General features: G+C 34.8%; 1 long non-coding RNA gene across 2 annotated transcripts; it reads right to left on the reverse strand.

Annotated features, from left to right (window-relative positions):
- On the reverse strand, nt 473-4,141 carry LOC110398940. Of its 2 annotated transcripts, none has more exons than XR_002438759.1 (3): nt 4,042-4,141; nt 3,899-3,954; nt 473-1,134 (listed from the first exon to the last, which is right to left on the reverse strand). It is a non-coding gene; the product is annotated as an uncharacterized LOC110398940 (long non-coding RNA). The 2 variants fall into 2 exon arrangements; XR_002438760.1 differs by having other exon boundaries at nt 473-1,511.

The following is a 25,378-nucleotide window of genomic DNA, read 5'->3' on the forward strand; positions in this document are numbered from 1 at the left end:
GTAAGAGGCAGTGGGCAAAAACTGGAACACAGAAGGTTCCCAACACAAGTTGATCAGTGAGGTTCTGGTGCGTCTGTACTCAGAGATATTAAAAACCTGCCTGGTCCTGGGCAACTGTCTCTAGACAGCCCTGCACTGCTCGGAGGATTAGAGAAGATGACTAGTTCGGCCAGATTTAACCTCCGCAGTAATCTTTCTGGCTGGAAAAGAAAAAAAAAGGAGGGTGAAGAAAAAGTTAGAAATATTTTTAAAGATGACTTAGACATCGCTGTTTTTATAGTCAATAATGTGACATCTTATTCCACTCAAAAATCCTAAAGCAGAGTTGAGAAAAGATAATATATTTAATCAATTTTTAGAATTCATTTATTTGGATATCATAATAAAGCTGCAAGTTTATCTTGATATTTTTCAAAACTATTTTACAAGTCTTACAGAATTTTTTTATGAAACAGTTTATTATTATTATTGCTTTATTTTGTAACATGGTTTGCAAGGGCTCAGAAAGAATACAAAAACCACAAAATAAATATTTATTAGTGGATATGCAACAAGAAATTCTGCATACAACTATTAAGTATTTCTCCTAGGACTGATAATCATAACAATTTTAGTCCAAACTTTTCACTCTGTACTTAACAAACTACTGACGTTAAACAGTTTTGCTATGATTCCACTTCCTTTTGTTCCAGTGGATTAGAATTACAGAAGTAAACTTTTTAGAAAAATATAGTCACTGAATATTCTTTCTATAATTCTTGCATTGTGAGAAAATGTGAGAACATGTCATTATTTGTTCCATGTTAAAGAAATGTCATAATATATTATTGCAAAGGCATTACTGCATGTGATCAAAGTGTATTAATATTAATAAGGCTTAATTAAGCAATTTGGATCATATTTCATTGACGTATTTATTTAGAGTTATGTTAAGACACTAAGATTATAATCACACAATTTTTTTTTTAACTACAATTTTAGTAGAACTTCAAATTTGAGACACAGAATGAAATTCATGAACTACAAGATGTGACAGTCATCCATTTCAAGACGTTCCGTGTTTACACAGTTGCCCTCACACATTCCACAGGGACTCTTCTGAGTCTGCAAATTCATTTTCTTCAGTTTGGAAATCTAGACAGGCAACACAAAATACTTTGGAAGAGAGCCTCTCAGGAAGACATTGGGAAACTCTAGTGAGCTCTGAGAGTTCTATGGTCTAAATGACTAGGTAAACAGTCCCTGAAGACAAGCATCATAAAGAGAATCATCTCTGAAGCACAGTTCTTTCTCTGATTATAACTTGCTCCTGGCACAGTAGTAATTAAGTATTTTATCCACTCTGATAAACAGACCGATTTATCTTCTAAACTGTGTCCTCTCCTCATACATCATTTTTACATTGTCGAACAGTACATATACATTATGCTTTCTGCATTAGGATGTCTGTGTGTTATGCTGCTGATAAACTGTATTTCTAATAGAAAGAAGCTGTTTGTCCTTCTTTCTCTCTGAAAAAAGAAATAAAAATGGAGGAAATAATTGCATCTGCATTTATTAAAGGGATGAATGCACATCTTCTCACCACTGCTTTCTTTAATCATCATGACAAAGAAAATCATGAAAGGAAAGGAAAAAACTTAAAACAGGAACATTACTAGAGGTTTGTTAACATTTATGTGAGTGCTCTCTATAGAGACAAGTGTTATTGATAACAATGTGCTATGAGATTTTAAAAAAGTAAATATACTACAAAACTGTATCATTGTAGACTAGTAATCAGTAACAACATAAGTAAAAATCTAGCATTTAGAATTGCTGAAGAATTTATCACGCTGTTACTCTTAGATTTTTGTAACAGAGAGACAGATCTACTTGTATTCTGAACATATGTAACATGGCAGCTTTTAGAAATCAAGAAATGCTGACCGAGGACTGGCTAACTGTACATTACTGAGTTCATTTATCTCCACTTTGGGCAGTCACAAATTGGATTTCTAATTTGGAATGATTTAGAAATTAATGCTTTACCTTCCATCACATACTCTGAAATATTTGTCAATACCCCTATGAAAAACATAGGATTCATAGAAAATAATCAGTCATATCTACAATGTGATGCATGAGGAGAACAGAAGAAATAAAACCATTACTAAACTATCTTTGGTTATCATTATTTTCCATGACCACCTCTATACAACCCTAAGAACCACATAAACCCAGGATCTGAACCTGAAGTCTAATTATTCAAGTGTTACTCAGCTTTTGTAAAATAGCCACATTTGAACACTAGGTTTGACTGACTTCAGCTTTTGGCCATCTCCAGCCTTAGACTGTACAGAAGCTTTTGACATAAAATAAGGTTTGCAAAAAGTTTGCTCGAATCTTCACTGCATTCAGATGTTCTCCTCCATTATTTGGAAGTCTTATAAGGCTTCCAAGTATCACAACAGTATTGTTGTAACTTTGAAATACAAGCCTCTTATAGTATTAAGCAAGTTCTGTGGACACAGCTGCTGCTACCCTGTCACTAAGTCACTAGAGTCTACAGAAGGACTCATTTGTTGAATAGAAAGGATGAACTTACACTTAGTATAAGGCTTTATTTTCCAATTGTTAAGATTGCAACTAATAAACTGATGTTAAAAAAATATGGGCTTGTTTATTCGGGAGGCACCACATAGAGCTGCTGCAAAATATTCAGTGTTGAATGGTTACCAAGAGATTTTATCCTTCATGGAAGTATATTATTGAATTAATGATGCAGTATACATCTTAAAATTCTTGATCATTGATGGCAATACTGTACTTCTGTTAATTCTATTTCTGTATCTTCGCTGAAATTACAAAAAATAAAAATCGTGTTCTACTATAGGAAAACATTTGAAGGAAGATAACACATAAACATAGTAAAACTAGAAGTAAACTTTTCAAATATTCAGCTAAATAAAGACAGAAACATAATGGACAAAGAAAAAACAACTAAAGAATATATATATTTCCCATGAAATAAAGAGAAGAAAACTAGTAAGCTTTGACATTGACCTTGTCAAAGTGAGCATTAGTTGTATTTAATATACTAGCAAAAACTTTCTAATCTCATTACCCTGGCATTCTTCACATTTAAAGAAGCATAGACAAGTTTTCCTTGTCCCACATTTCCATGGCACATTCTCATGGAAATTAAATCACACACCAGCTAGAATTCATGCAGTTAATAAATTGATCTTTAAAGCACCAGAAAATTTAGTCCTTATAGGACAGATTTAAAATTTTAAATCTTAAGTTTATTCCAGTCACAACAGTTTTTGTTTTATGCCTCATAAATATTTCAGATGCAAAATATTTATGTTGACTACATATATGAAAGCAAAAACAAACAATAAAGCAAAAGTCCCTGTATACTGTGTTTCATACTTCTTTCTCCCTCTTAGTCTTCTAAGTATTGCATTTAAACATAGTGACTAGCTATCGGTTTGTAACCATTAGTTTTATTGCATTCATTATTTGCTACAAGACAGTATGTCACTCTATCTTTTCATTTTCTTGATTTTTGATTACAAAGAAGGAAGAAGGAAGAGATGTTTGTCTCCCAGCACCATTATCTTTTCTACCTCCTGCCTTGGTTGAAAATGACAGGGTTGATAAATTTGAGTCAGAAAATCCAATGATTCTCTGAAAACAGTGGTTTATTAGTATGCAAAAACAAATAGACAAGTTCAACAGTAATAAAGGGTTTTATATGAAGATTGGATAAGTAATTTGACAGGCATAAGAGTTTATTTAATCACTGTGATTTAAAAGAGAATATCTTGAACTTCACATGATAAAAGTTGTTTAAAGTATACTGTTAAGATCACAATCTTGTTTTATGCTTGTGTTTTTTTCATTTTCTTACCTTCTGAAATTTAACCTTTGTAAGCATAAACAGTAGGAGATACAGCTGCTTTAAATCTGTTTTAGATCACCCAAGAAATGGATAAGTCACAACCTGGTAATAAAGAAGAAACTGCATACCCCTTTCTGAGGCTCAGAACTCACCAAACGCAACAAAGAAGTTGAACTCCAAGTAGAGATGCCTCCCTTGTGGCTGCCATGCCTTAAATGAGGTTAGGGAGAGGCAGACACAGGGTCCACCCCCTTCTGGTAGGACAGATGAATTGCTTCCACCTATGCTCCCAGTGCTGGCTACACCTCTTCACCAGGTGCATAATCACTGGTTTAGGCTGTGACCTAATAGTTCCCATTCAGCTTTTATTTTATTTTAGGCTGTGTTACATAAGATGCTGATTGAATCGAGCTTTCATTGTTCTTGCAGCCAAAGGAATGGGACATGGAGATGAAAGAGAATTGCATACCAAACTGATGTGCTTTTCTTCCAAGAGGAAAATGAAGAGCTTAAAAATTTAAGGAAAGCAAAACAAAAAGCTAATTTCCTTTGGCCTTTAAAAGAAAAAGGGTATTTTAGAGAGATGTTTCTGCTCCTGCCCTTAATTTAGTCCCTCATAAAACTCTTCCTCAGAGATCTGAACCTTCTGTTATCATTTATACTTAAGGGCCTGTATCACAGTCAAAGTATCTCAGGGCAAGCAAGGTCAAATTCCTTCTGGAGTTCATCAGTGCATATGAGTGGCACCATAAGTAGTACCCAGAAGGGCCTTCTCCCTAAGGTAAGTGCTTAGCACAGGTTCTGCAGTATTTCCACACTAGTCATTTTTGGTAGAACTTGACAGTAGTCTGAAGAATTCAGGAAGTCCTTCCAAATATACTTTCCTACATGAAAGAAGAAATACCACTTACAAAATGGTAGAACATTACATCTCTGTAAGCAGTAAATGATGTAAACAGAACTAAACGGTATAAAGAGAAAAAAACTCTTGCTAGGCTTTCTTCAAGCCCCTTACAGGGATATAAAAAAATGAAATGGTAAGAGAGATCTTTCATTAAACCTATGTAACAAAACACTTTATTTGAGTGAAAGTAAACATGAATTATTTTAACCGTAAAGCAAACAAAATGAAGAATGATGGCTGAAATGTAATTTCTTTTAGATACACTCTGTTGTTTTAAAGCAATTTAATGCTGTGGGGTGCAGTCGACATACCAGAGGGACAGGATGCCACCCAGAGGGATCCAGACAGACTTGAGTAGTGGTCCCAGGTGAACTTCATGAGGTTCAAAAAATCCAAATGCAAGAACTTGCACTAGGGTTAAGGCAACCCCTGTTACAAATACAAGCTGGGGGATGAAAGGATTGAGCGCAGCCCTGACAAAAAAAGATCTGGGGGCACTGGTAGATGGGAAGCTGGACATGAGACAGTGATGTGCTCTTGCAGCCAAGAAAGCCAACCATATCCTGGGCTGCATCAAAAGATGCGTTAAGGGAGATGATCCTGCCCTTCTATTCTGAGATGTGAGGCCTCACTTAGAGGGCTGTGTCCAGATGTGGAGTGCTTAGTACAGGAGAGACATGGTCCTGTTGGATTGCATCCAGAGAAGAGCTACAAAAATGATGCACAGAATAGAACACCCCTCCTATGAGGACAGGCTGAGAGAGCTAGGGCTCTTCAGCCTGGAGAATAGAAGACTGCAAAGTGACCTGATAGTGGCCTTTCAGTATCTAAAGGGGAGCTACAGGAAAGAAGGGGACAGACTCTTTAGCAGGGTCTGTGTCAACAGAACAAGGGGAAATGGTTTCAAGGTCAAAAAGGGTAGATTTAGGATAGATATAAGGAAAAAAAATCTTTTCTAGTGTCTCACAACCCTCACTGTAACAGGTTGTCCAGTGAAGTGGTTGTTGCCCCATCCCTGGAGACGTTCAAGGTGAGGCTGGATAAGGCCCTGAGCAACCTGATCTAGCTGTACATGTCCCTGTTCATTGCAGGGGAGTTGGACTAGATGGCTTTCAGAGATCCCTTCCAACTCTAAGGATTCTATGATTCTATGAATTATCTTTTAAGGAAAAAAGACATTATTAAACCTTGCTTCTGTACATTTTTTCTTTCCATATTTTAGCTGTTAAAATCCTAACTGTTTTTATTTATTGTTATTGTAGTGAGGTTTCAGAGTCTACTGAAGCTGCCATTTATACCTGACATTAATTCCTTGTTCACTAAATTTCTCTCTGCATCTGATTACAAATTAAGCTTCTTCCTGAAAACTCTCCCGTTTTGTGATTGTTAAATATAGTTGCAGTAACAGGGTTCCATTTTTGAAAGACACTATGAAATTCAGAATTCTTATTTTAGACTAAATATCTGCTATTGGAAATTCAGGTGTTCAGTTTTCCACAAATTCTTGTTAAATCAAGCTGAGTAATCAGTTTAGTACAGTAAGAAGGGTAATATATTAATAAATGTCAGTTCTTGGTAAGATTGCGTTATACTGTTCACCATTTGCTCAATCACAATGAATTCTTCTATATTTGTTCTATGTTCAGATAGTGTAGGTACAGTAAATGATCTGCAAAATATAGATTTTTTTTGTCTTGATTGGTTGCTCGAGTGGGAGATTCCTTAAAAAGAAATTTTTAACACTGTACTTGTCGAAGTTGTGTAAAAATAAAAAATAAAATATAATATTGGAGAGAAGAATAAAACCATGAGGGATTACAGAGAAACAGAAAATGGATGATTGAAGGAAAAAAAAGTAATTTAAAGCACTAGACATTTTCAAGAAAAAGAAAAAAATCCTCAAACCAAAAGCTAGAAATCAGAGTGAAAGAAGAAGTAAAAGCAAAAAAAGGAGTAAAGTGATGTGACAAGGTGTAATAGTTTTGAGATAAAAGGAAGTAGGTTTAAGTTAGATATAAGGAAGAAACTATTCACTGAGAGAGTGGTGAGGCACTGGAAAAGGCTGCCCAGAGAAATTGTGGATACTCCACCCTTGGAAGTGTTCAAGGCCAGGTTGGCTGGGCCTTTGGGCCAGCTGGTCTTGTGAAAGGTGTCCCTGCCTATAGCAGGAGGTTCAGAACTAAATGATCTGTAAGATCCCTTTCAGCTCAAATCATTCTGATTTTATGACTTTTTCTTACATCAACACTGGTTTAAGCTTACTGCAACTGTGAAGTGAATGCATACGCCGTAGTTATTTAACAGAAATGCTATGCAGTCTGCGTTAATGACTCTTATATTCCATATGAAGACATAGTTTCTGTCTTCAAATGCACTTGTGGTAGAGGACAATATATGACCATTATGTATATAATCCCTATTTTCTTCTTGGAACATTGTCACAGAGATTCTTTTCAGGTAGAGAAATAACTGCACTCACAATTAGTACAGGAATCTACTTTGAGTTATTGCTAGACTCAGAAATAAATAACAGGTGATCATCTGTTGTTATCTGCTCCCTGAAAGTGTTCATCTCAGGAAATATTGGTTCTTCCAGAAAAGATCAGCAACTCTGTGGCACTTCATCTTTCTCCAGTGTGAGTATTCCAAAAACTCATCTCCAGCTGGATTACAGATTCAGAAGTGGAGAATGCTGAACCTCACTACAGGGAGATCTTTTGTTTTGGTTAGAACACAGCAAGGTTTCAAAGCTGTTTCACATGGCAGAAAACCACCTGATTATATGCCACTTGCCTCAGTATGAAGATAGGAATTTTGATTTTTTCATTCTGACTTCAGAAATCACTGCCTTGCGGGGAGATAAGAAGTCTAATTTATGCCTGTTGAATGAGACTTCTCATGTGGAAACCAGGCCACTAAGGCCAACAGATATTAGATGCCAAGAAATATCTTAACTCTGTATAAAATACAGAACCATAAATATAAGTAGCATATCTCTACTTCAGGCATGGGATCTAGCTCTGCAGCTAGGGTATTATTTTGAGAGATATGGACTGATGTCCCTGAAGACAAAAAAATTTCATCTAAATTTCCTATAATCTACATCACTGTTATTATAACTATTAAACAAAGTAATAGATGTAAGTGAATACCAGCAAATTTCTAAATAAAACTGAGCTACTCGCATAATTTTATAAATATATGAACTGGTTTTTCTTTGTTTGTCTGTTTCCTTTTCATTTGTTACTAACACAAGTATATGAACTATGTCGTTCAGAAGCACTGTCTTTTTTTTTTTTTTTTGTAAAAAAGGAGAATAAATAAAATAATGTATATCCCTTTAAAAGTATTTTACTGTGTACCTGGAGTTCAGAACAAAGCAATAATCATTATCACAGCTGTAAAATAACTGTTTAGAATATGTTCTGCAAATCCTACCATACACTATCAAGAAGATAGAAGGAAACAAAACTTCAAACAGGCATTCACCTTAGAAAATAAAAGTAAATTGATTATTTTGTGGCAAATTTACATATAAGCATCGCTTCAAGTACTGTCCCAATCTTTGAATTTTGGTTCCAGAAAAAACATAAGGTGCCAACAGTCATTTTGGTACTGATTAATAACTAAAACTGAGTTCTCCTTAACCGTTCATAGATTAATTAATAAATTTGTGATTTGGCTCTACATTTAAATAATAGTTTTAATGACTTTTCAGGTCAGAGAAACATGACACAAGAATCAATAGGAGTAAGAATGAGATTTTAGACAGCTGAGGTGCAATGACTATCTGCAAACCCAGAAGGCAGCATCTTTGTTTAAAGCACTAAAGTACTTTAATAACCAGAAACTGTTGCCCCAAACCAGGACAGCTCACCTACAAAAAAAAAAAAAAAAAAAAAAAAAAAAAAAAAAAAAAAAAAAAAAAAAAAAAAAAAAAAAAAAAAAAAAAAAAAAATCTACTCCCTTTTCCCACCTTCAAACTCAATTTTATTCAATTTTCTACTTTTATGTGCTACCAAATCACCTGAGAGACTAACAATGCGCACCTGTTGTCCCTGCTCTGATTTGTATCACAGAAGTCATTTGATCTGCAGGAGTTCTTGCTTGAGTAAACTTCTTTTCAACAGACCTTGGACCACTCTTAATTATTTATCTCTTTGCTAATCCTTATGTCCACAAAAGAACAGGCACAGGTGAACATTCAGTTACTTCTTTCCACATGTAATCAGTCAGGCAGTGATCATGCACAAAGCAAGTGCAAGAAGAGAATATGAAACACAAAATTCAGTCAAATTTCACAAATAGACGGCTACTGCTTGAATTTTAATGATATTAACTTCCTTTAAAAAAGGTTGGCAAATGTTATGGTTTGAGGTAGTAAGTACATTCTTTTGGTTTAATGGAACCTGAAGCTGCTCTCAGCAATGGGAAGAAAAATATTTCAGGACAAAAAGAAGAAAAAGAAAGGCAGGAAAGAAAGAAGGAAAATGGAAAGGGAAGAGAGAGTGGAGAACACACTAAAAATAACGAAAACAGCCTGTCACAGGTTAAAAGATGCCTTTTTAATATACATATCTCAGGCGTATAATTGTGGATATGATGATATCAATCATTTATTAATATTAACAGCAACTCTTTTAAGTTAATGCCCAAATTCAAATGATGTATATTTGAATTAAAATGTTGGCTTTTTCTTAGAAGTTGTGGAATAGATTTCAGATTAGAATGTATATAATTTATATTTTAAAAAAAAATCTGTGTATAAGTATTCATGGGAGAGTCCCATAATTGCTTCCAGACTTTTCCAAACTCAGGGAAGAACTGATTTGGCTCAGCATAGCCTGGAGGTTGGAAACCACTGCTCTAGGCAAAAGACATGACGGATGTTCTTCTATTAGTTTAGCCTATGTGTCTGAGTGCATGCAGCAGGCTGAATTTTAGCTGGGAGAAAAATAAAACATAAAAATTCTAGAGATTTTATTTTTAGTCTAATACTTGAGGGTTAGCTCCTAGGTTAAAAATTATTCAAAATAGTTCTTGTTTGTCAAAGGGAAAAAATTAGGCTAGAAAGGTATAAATTTACCCTCATCTGAATTCCAGTTAGCAATAAATTTAGATTTATTAACATAAATATTATTCTAAATGCTTCATTGTAAAATTACTAAATCTCTTCACATCTAGTGACCTGAATTTAACTTTGCAAATTAGATTATAATGATCCATAATTATAAAATTAAGTTATAGGTATAACTTTGGAGTTTGAATTCCTTGGATTAAAACTAAGTAAAAGCTGATATTTATATACAATAAACCAAACCAATCAGGGAGACAGTGAAGCAATAATTTATATTTGTTTTTTTGAGGGATGGACATAGGTGGCCTTATTTTAAATGCTCAGGAAACATCTCAGCAAATGTTGTAAATTTATTTGAATATTCAAGTCATTGAGATAACTCATCGTGTTTTCAAATTAATGAAAGAAATGTGAGGGAAGATGGAATAACAGGAAAGTAAACACAATTCAAAACAACAAATTTATCCTGCTTTTGACAGAAATAGAAGGTATTGGATAACCTCCATAAGGAACACATATTTTTTCACTACTATGAAAAGAGACAAGCACCATTTTAGAAATAGCCACTGATAATGATTACTGATAACAATTCTTGATTACTCATATGTGTTTCAAACATCTGGACATCTCATCACCATGTAAAAATACTGCTACTGATTGGAATGTATTGTTGAGGTTTCTCTTCATGTCCTTTCTATTAACAAAACAAAAGCAACACAACCAACAATAACAAAACAGAGAAAAGACATTATTTCGTTTGCAAGGTCCTGTTTCTTAAAATGCAGGTTGATGGCTCTTTTTCATTTCTTCCTAAACATTACAAAATTACATTGTTTTTTTTTTTTTCCTAACTGGACTGTTATGTGATCACAAACACAATAATTACATACTTTAAACTCTCCTACATTCCTAAAATAATTAGGACAATATTTGGCAATGTAGAAAGACAATATTGCTTTTATCTATGTTCTATCCATCCTCTGTAAAAACAAATCTATTTTAAAACAGATTTTTCTGATTGCTTAAATAAAATGAATAAATTTACAAATACTTCTCCTCAGTCATAATACATACAGAATTTCTTCAAATTAAACTAGTCTGCTTTTAGAAAAAGAAACTTTGTAAAAGTTACCTTTTTTATTTCCTTCCCCCCCCAACCCCCCTTTACAGGAACATACAATAAGTCACTCAGATGTCTAATCATTACTGTCCTGAACCTTTTTAGTTACTAATATTTTCTTTCTTATTTATGTCTTTTGGATTTTTCTGCTATAGATTATATTAGTACAGTTAATTATGTTTACTAATCCATCAGTGAAAAGCCTTTTCTATTAATAAAATTTTATGAATTTTAGCTTAATGAGTTTCTGAAAGAAAGGTCATTTGCAGCATGCAGAATGACCTTTCATTCTTTACAGGAAAGATTTATTTCTGCTCACTACATTTAGTTTATCTGGGAAAGAGAAAAGGGAAAAAAAGGAGACCAGGAAAAGAAAAGAGAAAGGGAAGAGAAAGGGAAGAGAAAAGGGAAAAATAAGAGGAAAAAGAAAGAAAAAAGTAAAAGGAGAAGGAAATAAAGGGAGAAGGAGAAGCATTTTGCTGACTTTCAACTTGTAACAAAACCTCCTGAGATTACAACCGATGAAATCATAGAATCATAGAATCACCAAGGTTGGAAAAGACCTACAGGATCATCCAGTCCAACTGTCCACCTATCACCAATAGTTATCACTAAACCACATCCCTCAATACAATGTCTAAATGTTCCTTGAACACCTCCAGGGTCAGTGACTCCAGCACCTCCCTGGGCAGCCCATTCCAGCGCCTGACTACTCTTTCAGAAAATTAGTATTTCCTAGATGTCCAGCCTGAATCTCCCCTGGTGCAACTTGAGGCCATTCCCTCTAGTCCTATCACTAGTAACACAAGAGAAGATGTCCACCCCCAGCTCATTACAACTTCTCTTCAGGTAGTCATAGAGAGCGATACGACAAAGAATATCCTAAATATACAAAGAATATCCTAAAACTACAAATTTCTACACAGAACTCACAATGATGATGTTGGTATCATGTATACATTAAGATATGAAGTTTCTTACACTGCATTTTTCCTTTGAACCAAAAATCTTCTGAAAAGCCTAATTCTAGCCTTAGCATAAAACAGTTCTTTTCTTATAAGTTTATTTATTCTCAATAGCATGTGTTGAAATGCAGTTTCAGTCTAGCTTATGAATATATTCTACACCATGAGTATTCAACTTCTGCCTAGTGAAAGCCTTGAGGGTGGTAAGGAAGATAGTGATGTCCTTACTGTACAACTTACTTATACAAGTGATCAACAGCAAGATTTTTGACATATGTAGAACTCAGGGTGTCCTAAAAATTTACATTCTTTGTAGTCTATGCAATATCCCAGTGAAGATTTTGATCATCTAAATTTCAAATACTATCTTCCAAACTCTTTTTATTATAATTCAAATAAGATTTTTAATGAATAGAACCTATAAGCCTTGTCTGACACTTAGGCCACAGGTTTTCATTCTTTTCTGCTATGTGATAATATTACTACACTTAGGATCATAGGATAATTCAGTTTAGCAGGGTACCCAAGATGTCTCAAGTTTAGCTTCCTGCATATGACAGGGTCAGCTTTGAGGTCAGACCAGGCTTAGATCTTGATCCAACTGAATCTTAAAAATGGCAAAGATAACATATCTGGGCATCCTGTTCCACTGCTTGGCTTCTCTTTTGCAGAAAAAAATTAGTTTATTTCAATTTATCCCCTTTTTTCCATGTCCCCCCATCAAGGAGCAAAGTGAACTGCCCAGCTCTAGTATACTGATGATACCTTAATCACCTAGGATGTTAAAACATCACTTCTCCAGTCTGAACAATCTCATATTCCTCATTCTCTCCTCACCAGCCAAGTCCTCCAGGTTCTGGCCACCCTGGTGACTCTCTGGTGAATTCATTCAAATTAACTTATACCTTTGATTAATTGGTGACATGAGGTAGGGGGCAAAACTGGATACAGGATTCTAAACATAGTCTCATAAGTGCTATAGGGTTATAATCACTCCCCTTTGACCTCCCAGACATTATCCCATTAGTACAACTCAGGAGGTTCTTGGTTTTCTGTGATGTCTAGGCACACTGTCATCTACCAGCATCTCACAGTGTTTCTCACCAGAGCAGTTTCCCAGCTTCTGTTGCTTCAAGGGATCATTCTTCTCTAGTGAAGGACTTGGAGTCTGTCCGTGCTGAATTTCACAAGCAAAGGAAAACAAATTTTGCCTCATATCCCAGATAATTTAGTGTTTTTCCAATTTATGGTATTTTGTGAATCAGTTTAGGAAAAACCGTTGGGCTAATAAACACGTGATTCAGACAGCAAAATGATGCCAGTATCGCAGAGCTGTGACTGTGCCACAGTATACTTTAAATGAAAGAGCCATGGTTCAGTGCAATCCTTATCTGCAAGTTTTTTCTAAAGCAACTACAGAAATTCTTGCTCTCAAAAAACAACTGCGCTTTGTACAACATACACTTGTTTTTCATTTCAGTGTAATTAATTCAGCAAGCTTTTTCACCAGCCTTGCAGCATTTTTCTCCTCGGTCCTGAACAGGCTCTCTTGCCCTACAGGAAACTAAAACATTTGCATTTTATTTATGAACTACACTATATGGAGGTCAAACTTTTCCAAAATCAATACAGTAAATCAGAATAATTAAGACTGAAGTATATCAGTAAATTAAAATCAGGAGAACAAAATGTTAATGAATAAACAGAGAAAACAAATGAAGATACTCATAAGTGTGAGGAAAAAAAAAGAGAGAGAGAAAAAGCCGTAATTGTCATGCTTCTTGATTCTGATAAGGACTGAGGAATAAGCATTACTCTTATATCCCAACTCCTCATTTTTACATTCAGGTAGTCATCTAACAAAAGCTATTTTTTTCTGTTCTTTTCTGTTTTAATAGAACTGTAGCAGCACTACCCTTATGAATGCATAAAAACATTTTCCAGGTGCTCTCATAGTTGCTTGCATTTAAATGACCTAAAGGTAACCACAATAAATTTCTTAAATATTTAAAATAAGCTGAAGCACGTCACTTATAAAAAAGTTCTTTGTATTATTATCCTGAGGAAAGTTGCTAATTGTGGAAATAAACAGCATTGTTGTGTTTGGTTTTTTTTTTAAACATATATATGACAGGAGTCTGTGTGTGGGAAAGTGTATGTGTCTATATAATAGCATGTATTTTTATGTTTTATATTTAGAACAAGTCTTAAATTAATTTTTTGTAAAGTTGCTTCTGGCTTTTACTAATCAAAGATTTATTCTAAAAGTGACAGACATACATATGTATGTACTTATGTATTTATTTATGAAGAAAAGTTGCTAAAATAGATATGAATATAACCAAATATTTGAACTTGTAATGAGAATAATGAGAATAATAAAGAACAATCAACTTAAGAGAAGACATATTCTTATCCCTACTTGGAATGAAATGACCAATTCCCTTTTATTTGTAGGCAAATGACCATACTGAATAATCTGTACCTATCTGTTCAGCACTATTATCAGTTAAGCGTGGTATATATATGCACATAAATGTATTTATGTCTGTGAGTGTACTTATGTGTATACACTGCCTGTCACCTGTCTGTTAGCTAAAACACAACTACCTTGCACTGAATGGCAGAAGAATATACATTAAATAAGAGATCTTCCCCTAAAAATGTAAATTATTACATTTTGTGAGTATTCAGTTTTAATATCAGGATCCATATAACAACCTACAAGATCACACCAGATTCCTGCATGAAATTGTACATGTCCTGAATGGTAAAAAGGATGGTCATAAAAAAACATTAATTCTGCCAGTATTCTTCTTGAGAAAAAGTCATCCTTTTTGATATTTTAAGCCATATTTTCATACACAAATGTAACAAACACATAAGTTGTCACTAATGAGAAAAGTTTAGCTTGAGTTACCTGCTTTTATTTAGCGGTCTTGAATTTCTTAGTATTTCATGGCAGGTATGAATTCTTAACTTTTTTGTTGTTGTTGTTATAGTGATACTCTTCTTCTACAGTCTTGCTAATTTATTAAACCAATAATATCTTAATAAGACAAAGAGAGCCCTCCCTTAAACCTTCCAGAGCAAGAGCGCTAAAGTGATGCAATCATTATAGAGATTTACTAACACAAGAGGGACCCAGTGAAGTCAAGGAAGTGATTCCTAATTACTAAAGAAATGGAAGTGGACAAATGAAATTAATTTTAAATATTTCATTGGATCAGGCAACATCATGACCTTGTGGTAACATTTTCTAAAATCAGTTGTAAGAAAAATGAAACATCGGAAAACAGATTGTGATTATTTTTAAAGACATTGTAGTTGAGTTGCAGCATTTTTCTTCCTTAAATAAGACTTTCATAGTTTCTGTAGCCTGTACGTGGCGGTAAAATTTAATACTAAATTTGGCTCTAGTCCAGAAAGCACTGCATATTCTGTTCCACAGCATTATCTTTCTATGGTGTTTTTGTGAGTTACCATGTCACGTTGCAGACTAGTCCTTTCCACTTTTCTTTTTTATTCCCCTTTAAGTGGTACACTGAAACTTAGAAACATAATTTAGAGAATACACATTTTGACAATAAACTATAGTTTATTAGGATTCTTAAACTGTATGTTAAATTTTCTGATAAACCATTTAGTTTACTTTTCACTTAATCTCCTGCTATCAGAGTTGTCCTACGTGTATATTATATATACATGCCATATATATACTTACATAACTAATATTATATAAGTGAAATTCTAAACGCTCCAAATTTTTGTACTTATGCATATGACAATTGAAGTTAATGTGCTTTGTCATAAAATATGTAAGAAATTACATAAAGCTTGTTTAAAAACTAAATTTTATTATTATTTCTTGTTTCTCTTCCTTCTCCTCTTCCATTAACACTTTCTTTGCACTCAAGGTACATCTCTGTGCTTGTAACTAATCTACCCATATCTTGTAGGACTAACTGATCTTCAAATGCTACACAGCAGTTTTGACCCATGCCTGATGCTACACCAACTGACTTCTTCGTTTTGTTCAAGGTGCAATCCTCCCCACAGTTTCAGGATGGTGCACTCACCATATTACCAAATGTCTTCAGCATGAAAAAGAGACCTTCAACAGCAGATCTTACTCAGCAGATTCACACATGAACTTACAGTCATTATCCACACTTTTATACACAATGCAAGAATTAGGGAACTGAACCAGGTATTAAGAATTCTCTCTAGTAGTATTCCTTTTTTTTTTTTTTTAAATCTGTAAAAAGGCACGGAGAGTGTCATATTTTGATATAGCTGAACTTCTTGAAAGATGTGCAATCAAATGTTCAAAAGAACATTTCTTATTAGCTGCTCAGCTGAGGAACACAGATTTCATTGTTCACATTTGTTCTTGCCTCTGAGAATGAAGCTCTGGTGCAATAAAACACCAAAAATGTGACATATTGGGAACAAAAATGCATGTAGATGCTATATATACTTATGCTAAATACATATATACATGCTCAAATATAGACTATCTTTAAATACAAATATATGCACTGTATGCATACCTGTATATAACTATATCTGGATGGATGGAGGAATGGATGGATGAGCCAATATAATCTTCCAGTACTTCAAAACAGCTTATCAAACCGTCATGAATTTTTCTATTTCTAATAAATTGGTATTCATCCCTCAAGAAATGGAAAAAGTAATGAATCATCTTTTCTATTTTCTAGCTGGCTATACTTTAATGTGAAATGGGGCTGTCAAGTAGAACTTAGACATTGATGTTCATAGTCCTAACCTGCCCAGACAAATGAGGACAGGAGAGTCAATTCAGACTACAAGCTGCAATTTCAATCTTTTAGAATGTGTTTTTGAATCTTTGCTTGTGCCTCTAAACAGTTTTATCTCAGGCACTGGACCATGCAAGTAATCATTTATACTCAGTGCTTCAAAGATACAACTATTCTACTGTTCCTTACACTTTTCTTAATGCGCATGCAAAACAAGTACTGTGAACAGAGTTGCACAGAATTTATATTAAGGAAGGCTGTAGATCTTAATCTTTAATTTATAGAACATACTAGTCTAAAGAATCCATAGTGTGTATAACAACGTCCAAGAAAATACAGTCAGCTACACACTAGAATTAACACAGACTTGAAAGGTAAATTGAGGTAATTATGTGCTGTCTTTTTAAATTATACTAACATAACAAATTGAAGCAAGCAATCGTCTTGAATACTGTACGCTGTGTTATGCAATAAAAGTAAATTCTATTTAGTAATATCTCACCTTCACTGCTATCTCAATGGTAAATGATGAAAAATAAATCCTATGAGCATTTAGAAAAAAGTTTTGGTCCAGTTATAACATTCTTGTAATTTCATACCTAGTCTCTCACAGTACACAACTGAGACCATGAACAGACTTCGGGAAGCTTTGAGGACTCTTATCTTAGAGGGACTACAAACCACACAGGAAGTGCAACCAGTCCCAAAGACAGATCAGATTCCTAGTTTTGACACTACCAGAAACATCAAAATACAGATCAAGATCAAGGAACTACTTTCTATCTATTGCACTGACTTCACAGGTGACTGGGAAAAGGGAAACATTGCTCCCATTCTAAAAATAACAGAAAAGAAGACCCTGGAAATACAGGCTGGTGCACTTCATCTCTGTGCCTGGGATGATCATGGAAAAGCTTAAGGCACATGGTGATTCAGTATAGCCAGCACGGCTTCACCAAGGGCAAATTGATCCTGACAGATCTGGTGCCATCTATGATAGAGTAACTACATCATTTGACAAGGTAAGACCAACTAATGACATCTACCCAGACTTCTGTAAGGTTTGAGATCCACTTAGAATAAATTTAGGCGAAACAACACCAAATTTATATGAAACAGCACAGTGTGACCTAGCACTGCAATCCCAATGTTAAATTTCCTCTGTTGTCAAGTCACAGCATGGTGGGTAATATTTTCTTTATTTGCTAAGAAAACTGTTCAGATACTCTGTTTAATATTCAACCATTTGCTACAGAATACTTTCTGTATATACAAAATAATCACGGATAATTTTGTCACTTTTTCAGTCATTGCCACTTAACACACATTATTTCAGCGCTGAAATACACACTGTAAGTAACCTTTCCAAATCTCCTAAATTTATTCTTTACTTCCTAATCTCTTCACTAAATAAGGACTTCAATGAATTATGAGCAATTATTGTTTACTTTAATTATGTGTAATAAACTGTCATTTTAATATTGATCATGGGAGATTGTTCCTATCCTCTGTTTTAAACTAGACTATTTGCTCCATATAGGTTTCCAAAATTCAGCGCATTGATTACCCATGCCTATTTCTCTGGACAAGAAGATAAATACATATATAATTTGAAAGTATTTATTCATTTCTTTTCCTTACTTTAACTAGCTTCTTTCTATAGGTTCTATGCACACTTGCTACAAATAAAGAATATGAATGAAGCCTACAGAGAAAAAAAATCTGTAAATCAAAGCAACAAGCCTCTTCTTACAAGTTTACAAAAGAATCAGTTTAACTGTAGAAAACTTGATCTTATCAAAACAAAAGAGACTTTTGCTATTGATCCTAACAAGTCTAAATAAATACATCCAGAAGTCTGGACCTTTACTTTTTTTCTGAGTTGTTGTTACTACCTTATGATATTGACTTTTATTTTAGTTTGAATAACTACGAGCAAGAAAAGTGAAACAGAACACTTCTCCTCCTTCCTTCCTAGTGTCCTCATTTTCACCAGTAGTAGTCAGCTCTCTCCAGCTACCTTGGTGAGAAGACAGGCATTCCAGAAGCTGAGGTCAGAATAGAGCAGTTTCTTTCTGCTATTTCTTAGTTGTTTCCGTTATTTCTCCTTGCACATTACTGCTCCAGTGTGAGTTGCCATGGGCCACAGTCCTTTGGGCATGCCTCCATCCCAGTACGGGTTACCCACAGACAGCAGTTCTCAAAGGCATCCTTCCTCCCTCACAGAGACAGCACAGGTTGGTTCATGGTCTCCTGCCTCACAGAGTAGCTTGCAGCCTTTGCTACCGAATCCCACATTTTATCTCAGTACAATTTTGTAGGCTATTTTCAGCTGCCTTACAAATGATTGGAACCTAATCACATCACTCTTACGGAAGGGAAAAGCAATAGAAAAGGAGAGGAAGGAAAAATGAAGAAAACCACAAGCCAGGGTTTTGTTGTAGTCTGGAACACTAATACTTTGAAAATATCATTAACAAAACTTCTCAAACAAAGCCTATTTATTAATTTGAGTTGAAATCTTTTACATCGTTTGCTGTTCTACCTAAAATATCGTACATAGTTTTTTAACATGTAATCGTCCTTCGTACTACAGGCCGCTAAAATCTTAGGAAAATATTTTTATCTCAGTGTCAAAGGCTTTGCTGAAGTCTAGGCCACATCAACAGCCTTTCCCTCATCCACCAAGCGGGTCACTCGATCATAGGAGATCAGGTTGGTCAAGCAGGACCTCCCCTTCACAAACCCATGCTGGCTGGGCCCGATCCCCCGGCTGTCCTGCAAATGTCGCATGATCTCCCTCAGGACAATCTGCTCCATAACCTTCCCTGGTACTGAGGTCAGGCTGACAGGCCTGCAGTTCTCTGGACCCTTCTTGCAACCCTCCTTGTAGATGGGAGTCACATTAGCAAGTCTCCAGTCTTCTGGGACCTCTCCAGTTGACCAGGAATGCTGATGGATGACAATCTTCTGCTTAATGTAAAGAAAAGCAAAATGTTTTTTTTTTTTTTTTCTGTTAACTGAGGTACATAATCACTTGTAAGAGAACCTTGCAGAAAAAGGTATGCTTTGACTGGAGGCTGCAGGACTCTTACAATCACGCTAAGAATATACTCCATTTGGTTAGGCTGAGACCTCCGACAGACATCAGTGGATTAAAATTGAACAGCTGAAATTGTTGCTGCCCTTAGCATACCTCCATGCTTTCCTGACCACTGCAGTGTCCCTTTGGGTGAAAGTGTCTCATTTGCTCATGAATAAGTATAACCGCCATTCCCCTATGTTAAGTTAAACTGACTACAGTTTTGTCTAACTTCAGTATAACAGACTAGAATCTAAGGCGATGCTGGAGCTGATTCATGAGTGGATCAGACGTGGCTTTCAGGTCAACTGTGTCATTGGGATGGGTAGGATGAGAGCTGCAGCTAATTGATTTACATCTGCTACATCATGTCTGTCAAGAGCTCTTAGACAATGAATATCTTCCCTGCAGACCTTCCTTCCTTCGATCTTTCTTCCTCCCTGCTCTTCATTTCTCTATTTATCACACAAAATGTCATTGCTCCTATTCAATCTGAAACAGATTTTTGCTTTCAGAATATCTTGTTTTGTGAGGTATTTGACACCTTCATCTTTAACTTGAAGACCCGGGGGAAAATATCAAACTACCTTTGGCTCAGTTACAGAAATAAAAATCTACAATATTCTGTATACAGAAATGTATATCATAAAGTAACAGATTATGCACTTAATGTAAATTCTTAAGAGACAAGGAGGGAATATTGTGGCATATTTTGTCTCTATACATAAAGTCGTCTAAAATACAACTTATAAATGATTAACTGATTCACCCTCCAGTCATAACAGACTGAAACATACTGATTCTGCTCTGTTGCCTGAAAGATGATAGCTGATGACTCTGTTCACTTTCTCTACTACTTTCTTTTTCTGTATTGCTTTCTTAATGGCTGAAGAGATCTTTTTCTTTAGAAGCATGAAAATAGAAGTGTGCTAATTGAAGTTGATAAACATGGCTACTTCCACTCTCATAGATACAAGTACTGTAGCTTATAGAGAAATAAAACAATATTTATCACTACTATTGATTCATTGACTTCTTTTCAGAAAGTGATGCTCAGATTTAGAATTACTACCTAATTTACCTAATCCTTATCTCTAGCATTTCTTATTGACTGAATGTCTGTGGAGGTTCAAAGTTAATCAGTAACTTCAATTTTAAATTAACCAAATCTGGTCTTCATGTCTTATTTTGCTTTCTAATTCTATTTTTGTACTACAAAAACATACATATAAAAAAAACCAACCCTCATATCAGCAGCATTGCTTCAACTTAAACCACCAAGCTGACTCTTGTCTAAAACATGCAGAGAAAAATCTTTTTTTGTCCAGTGTCCTATGGACAGGAGCACAAGTTAGTTTAGCCCTCTTAGAATCTCAATATCCTCAAAAAAAAGTCAAGAGAAATGATGCTTTCTTCCATGTTATCCAATGTAGGATACTGCTGGCATTTGCTTCTCTGAAAAAGTGTAGGGATCTTCACGGTATTTCACTCTATTTTCAGGTTGTCTGTGCTCTGGCATTTCTCTCATCATTCAGTAAGCAGAGGCAGTTAACATCAAAAACTGGATGACAGTTATAATAATTATCATAGAGCAAATTATAGAATGGCTTGAGTTGGAAGGGACCCATCATCTAATTCTAATGCCCCTGCCATATAAAGGGATACTATCCACTAGATCAGGTGGCTCAGGGACCCATTTAGCCTGACCTTGAACATTTCCAGTAATGGGGCTTCCACAGCTTCTGTGGGGTACCACTTCCAGTGCCTCATCTTCCTAACAGTGAAGAATTTCTTCCTTATGTCTAATCTAAACCCACCATCTTTCAGTTTAAAGCTATTATCCCTTATCCTATCTTCCCACATAAAAAGTCATTCTTCATCTTTTTTATAAGCTGCAAGTGCACATTGTCATTTCATGTCAAGTGAAGTGGAAGCATCAGCTGCTGCTGGGGTAGGTGGTGCAGACCCCACAGCTGGATCTGCAGTTGTTGCCTTGAGGATAAGTTAGGATGAGCGTCCTTGACCAGTACAGATGGTCATTGAAAGGTCATCGGTTGCTGGGTTATGCATATGTCAAGTCTCCCCCTTGGCCAGCAGAATGGCCCTCCTTCAGAAGCACCAAGTTGTGTTTGCAGCTGCAGTTTCTCCACCATTCTCACAAGAACTGGTGGCTCCTTGCCAGCTCTCCCCATCATCCTGGAATTTCCCTGCTTCAGGAATCTCCCCTGACCACTACAATTAACTACTCCACTGTGGGCCAAACTAGCAGTGGCACCGACTGACTTGACAACCTAAATTCAAGTCACAAAATAGTCAAATGTGAATGAATTATTCAGTAAAAAGATAATTCATTCAATTATTATATAAAGAAATTCAGAACAGATGTGATGATGGCCATTTAAAGCAATAGATGATTAAAGCAAGGTTCTTGAGAATTTTCAGCAGTTAAGTAAGCAACTGAATGTTGGCTGAGTAACACTTTTTATTTCCTAGTGCCTTATTCTAGGTGAAGGTGCTATAAGCCATAAATCAATTACTAGAAAAATATTCTTTCATTCCTACTGAAAAATGAGCAGTTACATGCTTGCATGAAAATGATGACATTATAATGGTGTCATGTACATACTAATAAAATCAAACTATTAAGACATATGAGCTCAGTCTTATCAGAATGGTGGAGTCATAACTAATTTTTTTAATAGAGAGAAGAAAGAATAGAACAAAACTGGTAGCATTAACCCAATCCTATTCAAAATGCTCATATAACAAACTCTTAGAAATAAATATTAGACATTGTAATAAAATGTCTGTATATTGAACAAATATGATTTTAAATATGACAGTGATTTAAGTTGTTTTAAGCTGCTAAGCTGTTTTGCAACCACCACTACAATCAATAAATGCTGAGAACCTGAGCCATATTTTGAGAAGTAAAATTATCAGAATTAAACTTTCGTTTAATTTGTTTTCATTTTTTTACTTTAAAATTCTCCCCCAAAATACTAAAAAATAAAAATTAACAACAAAACATTATACCAATGGAATTGAAGTATTACAGTACTTTTGTGTAAAAGGTAAAATTTCAAAATCACCCAGGGCCATCTTTGTTAGTTGTTAAAGATACAGTAAGTTGGCAGTATTCAGCATGAATTGTTTTTGAGATAATTGTTATGCATGACTGATTGTTTTGATCTCTCACTGAACAATTAGAGTGTCCAGTGAAAGACTGGCAATATGATTAGATGGTTGAATGCCTCGGCACATGAAAGTTTGAAGAAACTGGGTTTACTCAGCCTAGAGAAGAGAATGCTTGAAAGGAAACTATTAATCATGTTCTTTGAGTATCTGAAAGTGAGTTAGAACTTAGAAAGTAGTCTCCTCACAAGGCTGTAATAAGACAGAGCAAGAAGCAATGGGCACAAGTTGTTACAGGAGTAATTCTGCTTAAAAAACAAACAAACAAACAAACAAAAAAACGAACAAATTCATTAAAGAACAATTATACATTGGATCACGGTGCTCAAAGGGGGGGTTGTATCTAAAAGACTCCTTACAATCTAAAATTTCCTATGTTTTTGTTTCTACTTTGATGATGAGAAAGAGTTGTTCTAGCGACAGTGTGTAAACAGAAAACAGCTCTTTTAGAGATTTTATGGACTGATGAAGCATTTATTGCATATTTTTTCTCACTGCCCAAAAAATTAAATATTTGTTGTCACGTACTTCTCAGTGCTAAAAAAAATAATGAGAATACAGTACACAGCAAAAATAATTTGACTAACGTGGAGAGACTGTTTGGTACTTATTGAGCTGGTATAGAAGGAAATAAATATTTGTGAAGTTCCAGGGTGTAATTGTAAAGTTGTACTGGAGAATTATCATATTTCTGTTAGGGATGCTGTTTCACAAGCTCACCATAATAAAAGATCCAACTAGTATAAGAGGAAACGAGAACATTTTTTTGAGTAGGAATGTAAAGTCTAAGCAAAACATAAGTGAAAGGATGAACTTTTTCCAGCTCCATATGATGTTTATTATTTGGGTATTTTTGATGGTTTGGGAGCTCTGTTTTAGATGACATGCAGGTATCTTGAATTTCAGAAACTTGGTGATTAATACTTGCTAGAAATCTTGATTCCATTTGCCCTACTCAGCTGAACTCAGAATCATATTTTAAAGTCATTTAAACATGAGTAAGCATCTGGATGGATTTTTGGAGAGGTCATTTTCAAAAAGGTTCCTTGGTCTTTTCTGCGTCTTTAAATATACCAATCTTCTAGAATTAGCATGGAAATTTAAAAACAGTACATATCATTATGAAGTATCCATATTGTTTTTACCTGCCTAGAATCTATTTATCTATCTGTTTACCTATTCATCCACCCAGAATAATGCCATTAATGCTTATAAATTACAGTCTAGCTATTAAAAACACATACATGTGTACTGTAGCTAGAGTTTGAATCCAGCTTCAAGAATCTGCAAGGAAAAGGATTTATTTTGGTCATGTTTTTCAATATGTGAAAATTTCTGCAACATTAAATGCTTGCCTATGTTCTCTCTGTACAAATAATGTGATTATGTTAGTCACATGGTCACATATTGTGTCTTCCATCGCTATAATTTGTTTTTCAGTAGTGTTCAAAAGATTAACTTCTGAAGACTTGGCATGGACACAATAGCTAGTTCTCCTCTGAAAGCACTGAATACACTTAAGCTATTACAGTAACATCCTTAGCTGCTCTGAAAATCAAAGGTCTGTCTAACCTACAAGGAGTGCTAAAAATAAATGACTGGTGGGCACTAGCTCCCAGGAAGTGGTGTTTTTGCTAATAAATGAAGAAGATGACAGATTTATAAGGAAATTTGAGCAATTTGAAATGGAGACTAACATAATTAAGTACTTAAATTGCAATTAGATTATGTTTACTTCATCAAGGGTGTCCACATTCAGGAGATTATTAATACGCCTTGCTAAAGTTTCTGTAGTCAATTCCTCTAATAGAATAGCTTTTCTTTACTAACCCACCGTAAACTGATACACAGAGTCAAACAAGCAAATATAAGAGAACATAACCTTGATAAACAACAGAGAGATCATTTTATTTATTATAATATTATAATATTTTTATTATAATATATATATATATTTATTATTATAATAATATTTATTATTATTATCATTTTATAATAAGACTCAAAATTAATGCCTTCCTCATAAGGATCTGCTAAGATCATCAGTATTTCTTAAACTGTGCAACAGAGCAATATATATATATTTTTAATAATACATCAGTAATAAAAAGATGTATGAGTGCTACCTGCTGTTTAATGTTTCATGACTTTGTTGACTGGAGTTGTGCTGATTTATGCCAACTGAGGATCCGTCCCTTATGCTTGCAGTATACTTTTAAAAGTACGGTACTGTTTCCTGTGCAGGAAAAGCAGTGAACGTATTTGATAGGAATGGATTTTCACCCTACATTTTTCACAGAAGTATTTGAGGGTCTAGTAGCTCAGAAGTAACTTCAAAACAGATTAACATGAAGTTTCAACT

The sequence above is a fragment of the Numida meleagris genome, chromosome 4 (assembly GCF_002078875.1).
Source record: "Numida meleagris isolate 19003 breed g44 Domestic line chromosome 4, NumMel1.0, whole genome shotgun sequence".
NCBI lineage: Eukaryota > Metazoa > Chordata > Aves > Galliformes > Numididae > Numida > Numida meleagris.